Genomic DNA, 10300 nt, shown 5'->3' with positions numbered 1-10300 from the left:
ATATATATATATTTATGTTTATATTTTCAGTATATATATATATGTATATATATACAGTAAGTATATATATACAGTCTATATATATATATATATATATATATATACATATATATATATACATATATATATATATATACAGTATATATGTGTATATATTTATAGTACATATATACATGTATATATTTACAGTATATATATATATATATATATATATATTTACTGTATATATATATATATGTATATATTTACATTATATGTATATATATATAAAATATCTACAGTATATATATATATGTATATATATATATGTATATATTTACAGTATATATATATATATATATATATATATATATATATATATATATATATATATATATATATATATAAGTAATAGACGAGAGGTCTAAAAGATCAAAGTTTCAATTAATGTAGGAATGCTTTGAAAGTGCTCTGCGCAAAGTACTGAAGATATATGGTAAACTCGATAGGTGTATTTACTTAGAGGTATATTAATACAGAAGATAGAAGATCAATAATTGTAGCATTATAAATCAGCTTCAAAGAGAAATTGAACAAATCTATATATCTATAAAAGTAAAATTCTATGCCTGTTTGTGTACTTTTCCCTATTAAACTCTTTTTTCAATTTTCAGTCTACAGACTCGAGATTTGATATAACGGGTATTGATAGTTGTGAAAATCTTTTTAATCAGCTTTCGGGCAGAAATTTGGCTGTTGAGAGGTCAAAATTCAACGATTTTTTCCTTTGAAAATTCTACCAAACTCCTCCACCAATTTTAATCCTAAACACTTGAAATTTTAGATGTAGGTTAGTTGGACATGGATCAAACATTTTTAATTCGATTTGAGCCAAAACAATAGAAGTTATGGGCTTAAAATTTGGGTCAAAGTTAAAACAATGTGACCTCTGCGGTCTCTACCAAATTACTCAGACAGTTTTTGGTCTAAACAGTTGAAATTTTACATAAAATGTATTCAGACATAGGGCAAGCTTGTTAATTCGTTTTTGGCTGAAAATTTGGCTGCTAAGGGGTAAAAATTCAAAAGACTTGACCTTTGAGGTCTCTAGCAAACTATTCAACCAATTTGGGTCCCAACATTTGAAATTTTACATAAAGGGTATTCAGACACGCAACAAGCTTTGTAATCAGTTTGGGGCCGAAGATTTTTGCTGCGAAGAGGTTAAAGTTGTAAGAGTTGACCTTTTCAGACTCTACCAAACTCCTCTGCCAATTTTCGATCGAAACATTTGAAATTATAGATGTAGGTTACCTGGATATGAGTCAAACTTTTTAATATATATATATATATATATATATATATATATATATATATATATATATATATATGCACATAAAGTTATGAACAGTATATAGGGCTCGAGCAAAGCCGAGCTGAACTGCCAGTATATATATATATATGAACAAACAGTTAATAAAATATGTTAAAAAACACTTTGAAATGAGTTAAAAACATATTTAATCTGAAAAGGAAACACTAGATAAATAGATAGTCCTTAATCCGTGGAGTTTCAAAGAAATACTCTCCTTCTCATCAGAGGGTAGGAATTAGCAAAATGCGGGATCGTATTTTGCATGCAGAAGTATTTGATGAAACAACAAGTAAGTCAAAGATCTTACTTGAAAACAAAATAAGTTAAGCAGAGGGAATATGGTAAAGAAAAAGGTGATTACACATGAATGGATAGTCTGGTGGAAGATATATATATATATATATATATATATATATATATATATATATATATATATATATATATATATATATACAGATATATCAGAATAATGAGGTGAATGAGATCACAGATTTATGAATCTTGTGCTATCAAGTCTTACAAAATATTTTTGGGAGGTAATATATTTATATAAGATAATCCCAGGCCAAAAGATTTGCTTAATATACTAGATAGAGCAAAATAAAATTGTACAGTCTTGTATGTTTAAATTTCACTCTGAAAAATATAATTTTTCAAAACAAAAATTTAATATTACTCTAATATAATAATACGTAATTAAAATTAATTTTCTTTACTTCATGGATTTTCGATGTAGGCTCATCTCCTCAGAGGGAAGTCATTAGCAAAATATTAAACCTGGTATGATATAATTTTGCTATTCAGCAGAAACAGAAAATATATTAAAGATTAAATCTTTTTAATGGACATTGAGAAAGAAAATAAGGGTTGAAACAAGCAACAACAAAAAAACTGACCGTTTATTTTTGAAGTCTCGATTTTTCTTATCTTTATTTTAAATCCACTCTTAAAATTAAAAAATTCAAACCGTTTTAAATTTCAATTATTTTGATTTCATCATGAATATTTTAGATAACTGGAATATTCATTTTGAACAGTCGGATTTTACTTTATAAAAGAGTGCATTCATTCACTTGACAAAGCAGGAGAGGGTAGAGTGGTAGTTCTAGATATATCTAAGGCTTTTGACAGGGTATGGCATGAAGGTCAGATCATATGGTATCACTTGAAGAATACTTAACATAATTAAATCCTTCTTAGGAGAAAAATCCAGGTTGTCCTTGATGGTCGCACATCTAAACAATAAGATATAAATGCAGGAGTGCCTCAGGGGTCTATTCTTGGACCTCTATTATTGCTAATATTCATAAATGACTTCCCTGACAAAATTGTCTGTGAAATAGGTATATATGCTGATGACAGTACGTTCTATAACAGACACAACAGGAAAACAAGTGAACACATATCTAAAGAAATGGCAGAAATACTAGAGGATGACCTTCAATCTCTAGTGGAATGGGGACAAAAATGGATGGTCACATTCAATGCTGCCAAGACTAAACTTGTTTCCTTCAATAACTACAAGAAACCTTCTCTACCACCAATAGCAATGGCCAAAGACTCTTTATCTGAAAGTACATCTTTTAAACTCCTCGGCCTAACGTTCATAGGAAACATGAGTCAAAAAATTTACATTGAAAGCATTGCCAGGACCGCTGCGAAGAAGATAGGCTTTCTCTACCGTGCTAGAAAGCTACTAACACCTGAAAATATCCTGTACCTCTATAAGGCCACCATTCGCCCATGTATGGAGTATTGTTGTCATATTTGGGCTGGTGCATCTGCTACTAGTCACTCTTTCCTAGACAAGGTTCAAAAGAGAGTCGCCAACCTAATAGGTCCTGAACTGTCATCTAAGCTTCAGCCTCTGTCCCATCAACGAAGTTTAGCATCCCTCTGCCTGTTCTACAAGTACTTTAACGGTAAATGCTCAAACAAACTGCAAGCACTTGTACCCCCTCGACGTAAATACCCCCCGACAAACCCGACAAGCAGTACACTCCCACCCCTTCACAGTAGATCCCTAGATGTAAGAGAGCCTTCTACTCCAGTAGTTTCTTCCCCAGAACCGCTAGACTTTGGAACTCCCTTCCAGGTTCGTGCTTCCCCAACTGTACTGAAATGCAGAAGTTCAAGTGTAACGTGAACCGACATCTTGCTGCCCAACTTCCCACATAGTACCCCTGTAGGTTATGTCCCTGATAGTAGCCCCCTACATCAAAGTGGCAATGTGCCTTGTTTGGGGTGAAAATGTAATAAAAAAAAAGAACATCTTTCTACAGATCTTGTACCACCAAAAAATGAGACACAATCAATCTAAGATTTTCCATTCTCAAAGGATTATTGCCTGTTACTCTGGATGCTCTATCGAACAGAATTGGGAAATCTTCAATCAATCTGGTACCTAATAACATCGTCTCATTCTATTCAAGGAATACCATTCTATTTGGATACCAAAATCTCATATCCTTTTTTCATCAGATTTTGATTATCGATTATTGATATTTATCAAAGACATTTTGATACAAGACGTATTTAAGAACACTGCCAGGGACATGAAGTACCTGCGTCTGAAATTTCATAAAAATTGGCTTAGCCGTTTTCGAGTCCATAGAGAATGAACTCACACACACACACACACACACACACACACACACACACACACACACACACACACACACACACACATAGACAAAGTTCCTTTTATATAATAGCAGAGATATATTTCAACTGAAAATTATGTATGTAAACACACACACACACACACATACTAGCAGGGAGACCCGACGTTGCCAAGGATTGAATGATGATCAACGAATATTTCACACTTCTATATTTTTATTGGCATCGAAATCGGTGAAATCGCCGGGAGAGTAAGCTTCACATGCGTCCATGCAGTAACTTAGTCCAAAATATATGTAATTCTACATTGCACTCTAGAAAACCTACTGTTTCTTTTATAAAATTATTTTATATAAACTTCTTTCCAGTTAACGAAAAAGAAACATTAAGAAGTTTTCGTGCAGGGTTTGAACTTACAGACCACGTCATGCACAAAAAAAAAAAACAAAAAAAAAAAAAACACGTAAATTTACAAGTCTTATAAAATTCTTTGCATTAATAAAAAAATTAAGAAATATACGTGCGGAGTTTGAACCCACAGACCACATCATGCAAAAAAAAATAAAAACTACCAACAAAAAAAAAAAAACACGCTGTCAACTTTACCACAGTAGAATTTTCACAGCCCCTTATTCTATCATCGTTGCTAAGCAACAACATGGAAAAAAATGGCTTTATCGATGATAGATAAATTAAAATATCGGTTTCAATTTATCGATTATTGGTAGTTATACGGGTATTTTGAAAAAAAACTTAACTAAGATCGCTCCCAGACTTATACACTAAAGTTCTGTAAATTTTAAAGGAAATCTATTTGGCTGTTTCAGAGTCTATAAGAAGCGAACTCACACACACACACACACACACACACACACACACACACACACACACACACACACACATACACATAGGCAAAGTTGCATTTATATAATTGTATGTGTGTGTGTGTGTGTATGTGTGCGTGTGCATGTCTGTGTATGTCTGTGTGTGATTGCATACGTAATTTCTGATGAAATTCCTTACATAATTTTTATTTATATGATTGCATAATTCAAATTGCTTTCTAAATCGCCAATTGTGTTATCTAAAACATTTCCATTGAACAACATTTTCCACTTCCATCCTTTCTAGCATTCATCCTGAAAGGATGCCAATCACTAATGGGATTTGATAAACGGAAATAATCACAACATATTTTTTCTCTTCATAAAAGGAATATGAAAAACACTTCTGATGAAATCGTAGTGAAATGTTGAAATAAATTATTATTCATTAGAAGTTCTCACACAGGTTATCATCAGCGATTACTCACTGATAATAACCGGTGGTGTTTCCTGGAGTCTGAGTGACAACAAGTTTTCATAGATTTTCCACCTCTTTCAATAACCTTTGCAAATGAATTTTCGTGAATGCAACAGGCGTTTACCATTGACTTCTCGTTGGCAACGCCCATTGGCCTTCACTGGAATTTGGGTGGCAACAAACCTCCTCAAGGTCTGTTCTTTTCACACTAATGGAGGTCTGGTTAATGTTTTCTCTCCTCGGTCTTTCTATCCTCCTAAAACCTTCACAACTATTTAGTGTGGTGCCAGTCGATGCTACCACTACAATTTTTTTTTGGGGGGGAGGGGTGTAGTTAACTTACACTTTTGTGGTTTCAGTTTTCTTGGTTCTATGCGGGGTTATCTTTTTGTTTTACTTATATTGCAGTTTCCATATGGCTGGTTTGTATTTGTCGCTTATGTGGTTTAGTTTCTGCATGCAAGTGTTTTTCTTAAGATTTCAACTGGTTTCAGCATTTCGTCTATTGTATTTATTATTATTGGCTCACAAAGAGCTTTCACACAGGTTATCAAAGATCTCTCCTTGAAAACAACCTGCGGTGTTCCCTGGAAGCTGAGTTACAACAAATCTCCTCAGGTTTCCAGTACTCTCCATCTCTTTCGGTAACATTTGTAAATGAATTTGCGTTATCGCAACAGCTGCTTACTATTGATTTCTCACTGTTAACAGCCATTAGTCGCCACTGGAATTTGAGTGGCAATAAGCTTCCACAAGGTCCCAGTTTTTTTTGCACTTATCCAGCGGAGGTCTGGTCAGTGGTCTTTTCTCGGTCTTTCCATCCTCTTTGACCCTCCTCGGCTATTTGGCATTACTCTTTTTTTTGGGGGGGGCAGTGATGCGGCAGTGAGAGGGGATAGAGAACTTATAGATATGCAGCTTTATGTTCTTGGTTCCATGTAACGCTTTATTATTATTATTATTATTATTATTATTATTATTATTATTATTTATTATTATTATTTATTATTATTATTGTTATTATTATTATTAATTATTATTATTACTATTATTAATTATTATTATTATTATTGGCTCACAAGGAGCTTTCACACAGGTCATTTATTTATTTATTTACTTAATTATTACTATATCTTAAAATATATTGACTCCTTTTTATGTGCAAAGCTATGCTGTCTTGATTGCGTTCAGTTTCAGAATTTATGCCTGAACGATCGTTTTTAAAACATTAAATGTTGTGCTATATACTGCCCCGGAATTTTTGAGTAGCATTTTTTTTTCATTTATTATTATTATTTTACCAACTTTTGTAAATAAGATTTTGAAAAGTAATTTCCTTATTATGATATCGTTTCATTTATTACTGGAACCGAATTATAATAAAACTACAAATAATTTTGTTAAGGAAATGTCGTTTAATTCTCTATAGAATTATTGGGTATAAATAGCTTTCAAAACTTTCTGAAAAGAACAGACCTTGAGGAGGTTTGTTGCCACCCAAATTCCAGTGAAGGCCAATATATAATTTGCAGAAAATGTTAAAGCTAAAACTGACTTTCTACTTGAGACTTTTAATGTTAACAAATTTCTTTTAAATTTTAAAAGGTCACAAAGTCATTAATTTTCCCTTCATTTTAGTAGTTATGTATAACATGAAAGTAAATTAAAAATAAAGAAACATCATTGTCATCAGTTAAAATAAAAATGAATCAATCTCCCTAGGCATAATCCATTGAAAAATAAAATAAACAGCAAAACTTAAGAAAAAAACTGAACATTTTTACATGGAAACACTTATAAGATAAATGTTGATTCTGATCCCATCTATCTTTTGCAATGTTTTGATTAGAGGACTGTTTCTTTGGAAAATGGCTTCTTTGACCTTTCATAACCTTTAGCTCTAACCTAGCTCAGCTTAATATGGTCGTTGATACTTGTTGGATTTTTGTTGAAATCTAATCTGTTTTCTTTTTGTGGGGTTCTAGCAAACAGACAGGCAGACACTTTATTTCGTTTATTAGCTATACTATTTAATCGACCCATTGATGAATAAGCAACAATACTGAACTCTTTGTTCGTCTGTTTTAAAAATGCAAAGCAAAAGAAGTTTTTGCTTGAGAACAAAAACCTTAATGGAAACCAGTTTCAACCAGTTTTCCTTTCAAACGAGTCCGGATAGATATTTTGGGCAAATTCCAAAGTTTTATTTGCATTTTTTTTTTTTTTCATTTTTTCCGGATTTTTGTTTTTTGTTTTGTTTTGTTTTTAGATTTCCTCTTGCACTCCTATGAGAAGCTTTGTCTCTCAGTCGTTCTGTAACGATTCAGTTTGAAATAACATTTTTGTTGGTTTGTCAATCTTCTGTTTGAAATATTCTTTTCGTTAGTCTGTCAATCTTCTGTTTGAAATGTTATTTTCATTGGTGTGTCAATCTTTTGTTTGGAATGTTATTTTTATTGGTCTGTCAATCTATTCAAATTGTTATTTTCACTATTCCGAAAATCTTCTGTTTGAAATGTTATTTTTCTTGGTCTGTCAATCCTCTGTTTGAAATGTTATTTTTGTTAGTCTGTTAATCTTCTGTTTGAAATCTTATTTTTGTTGGTCTATCCGTCTTCTGTTTAAAATATTATTTTCGCTGGTTTGTCAATCTTCTGTTTTAAACGTTATTTTTGCTGGTCTGTCAATCTTCTGTTTGAAATGTTATTCTTGCTAGTCTGTCAATCTTCTGTTTGAAATGTTTTCGTTGTTGGTTTGTCAATTTTCTGTTTAAAATGTTATTTTCATTGGTCTGTCAATCTTCTGTTTTGAACGTTATTTTCCTTGGTCCATCAATCTCCTATTTGAAATGCTATGGTTGTTGTTCTGTTAATCTTCCGTTTGGAAATGTTGTCATTATTGGTCTGTCAATTTTCTATAATAAACGTTATCGTTATTGGTCTGCCAAGCTTTTGTTTGAAATTTTATCTTTGTAGGTTTGTTAAGCTTCTGTTTTGAAATGTTATCCTTGTTGTTCTGTAAATCTTCTCTTTGAAATGTTATTTTCATTGGTCTGTCAATCTTCTTTTCTTTAACATTATTTTCATTGGTTTGTCAATCTTATGTTTAAACTGTTATTGCTGTTGATCTGTCAATATTCTATTTTGAAATGTTATTTTCATTGGTCTGTCAATTTTCTGTTTGAAATGTTATTTTCGTTGATCTGTCAATCTTCTGTTTGAAATGTTATTTTCATTGGTCTGTCAATCTTTTTTTCTTCAATGTTATTTTCATTAGTCTGTCAATCTTCTGTTTAAACTGCTATTGCTGTTGATCTGTCAATATTCTATTTTGAAATGTTATTTTCATTGGTCTGTCAATCTTCTGTTTAAAATGTTATTTTTATTGGTCTTTCAATCTTCTGTTTGAAATGTTATTTTCTCTAATCTGTCCATCTTCTGTTTGAAATGTTATTTTTGTTTGTCACATTTCATCTGTCTGTAATTCTTATGTATAAAATAACATTTTGCTAGTTTGTTATGTTTACATTTTAAATATAATTTTTGTCTGTCTATAATGTTCATGTAGTATATAAATAGCATTTTTATCATTTTATCGCTTAAATTGTTCGTCAGTCTATCATGTTTAAAGTATTAAAGGATTAAGTTTGCAATATAATTTTAACCTGTACCGCTTATATGGGAAATAGGATTTTCGTCAGTCTGTCATGTTTAAGTTTGCAATATAATTTTCGTTGTTCTGTTATGGCTAATTATGAAATATCATTTCCGCATGTATGTCAAGCTTAAGTTTGAAATATCATTTCCGTTTGTCTGTAACATTTAAGATTTAGAAAGCATTTTCATCATTGAACTTGCAAATTGAATGGACGCATTTTAAGAATAGATCCTTTCCTTAATTTATTTTGTTCTCTGCAAATCAATAAAATATTAAAAAAAAAAAAAAAAAAATACCAGCAGGGAGACATGACGTTCCCCGGAATTAAATGATGATCAACGAATGTTTAACACACCCATATTGTTATTGTCATCGAAATTGGTAAAATCGCCCATTTTTCAATCAAATCAACTGATTGCTTACTCTAGTTCAAGGCCCATTGTGGTACATCAAGGGGAAGGTTCTCATGCCTTCCTGAAGTGACTTAGTCCACAGTACATTGTCATCTACATTACACTGTACAAAACTTACTGCTGATTTTATAAAATTATTTTTATATATAATGGCTTGAATTAAAGTTTAAAATTAAAAGTCAAGTATCACGGTATAATTGTACCTTAAACAGAATCCAATTTGTAGTGGAATGGGGGCTAAAATGGATGGTCACATTCAATGCTGCCAAGACTAAACTTGTTTCCTTCAATAACTACAAGAAACCTTCTCTATCACCAATAGCAATGGCCAAAGACTCTTTATCTGAAAGCACATCTTTTAAATTCCTCAGCCTAACGTTTACAGGAAACATGAGAGCATTGCCAGAACCGCTGCAAAAAAGGTAGGTTCTCTCTACCGTGCTAGAAAGCTACTGACCCCTGAAAGTATCCTATACCTCAATAAGGCCACTATTCGCCCATGTGTGGAGTATTGTTGTCATATTTGGGCTGGTGCATCTGCTACTAGTCTCTCACTCCTAGACAAGGTTCAAAAGAGAGCCGCCAACTAATAGGTCCTGAACTGTCATCCAGGCTTCAGCCTCTGTCCCATCGACGAAATGTAGCATCCCTCTGCCTGTTCTACAAGTACTTTAACGGTGTATGTTCCGACGAGCTGCAAGCACTTGTATCCCCTCTACGTAAATACCCCTGACAAACCCGACAAGCAGTACAATCCCACCCCTTCATAGTAGAGATCCCTAGATGTAAGAGAGCCTTCTATTCCAGTAGTTTCTTCCACAGAACCGCTAGACTTTGGAATTCCCTTCCAGGTCCCTGCTTCCCCAACTGTACTGACATGCAGAAGTTCAAGTGTAACGTGAACCGACATCTTGCTGCCCAACTCCCCACCTAGTACCCCTGTAGCCTGGGT

The 10300-nt window shown here is 32.5% G+C and overlaps 1 protein-coding gene across 9 annotated transcripts in view; it reads right to left on the bottom strand.

Moving 5' to 3' along the window:
* LOC145303651 (uncharacterized) overlaps window positions 1-10300 on the bottom strand; it is a 637407-nt gene that overhangs the window by 11552 nt on the left and 615555 nt on the right. The window lies entirely within an intron of this gene.

This window comes from Euprymna scolopes, chromosome 19 (assembly GCF_053919585.1).
Source record: "Euprymna scolopes isolate OS-2025 chromosome 19, ASM5391958v1, whole genome shotgun sequence".
Classification (NCBI taxonomy): Eukaryota; Metazoa; Mollusca; class Cephalopoda; order Sepiida; family Sepiolidae; genus Euprymna; species Euprymna scolopes.
Note: the sequence above shows the minus strand (reverse complement) of the source record. Positions and strands in the feature narration are given on the sequence as shown.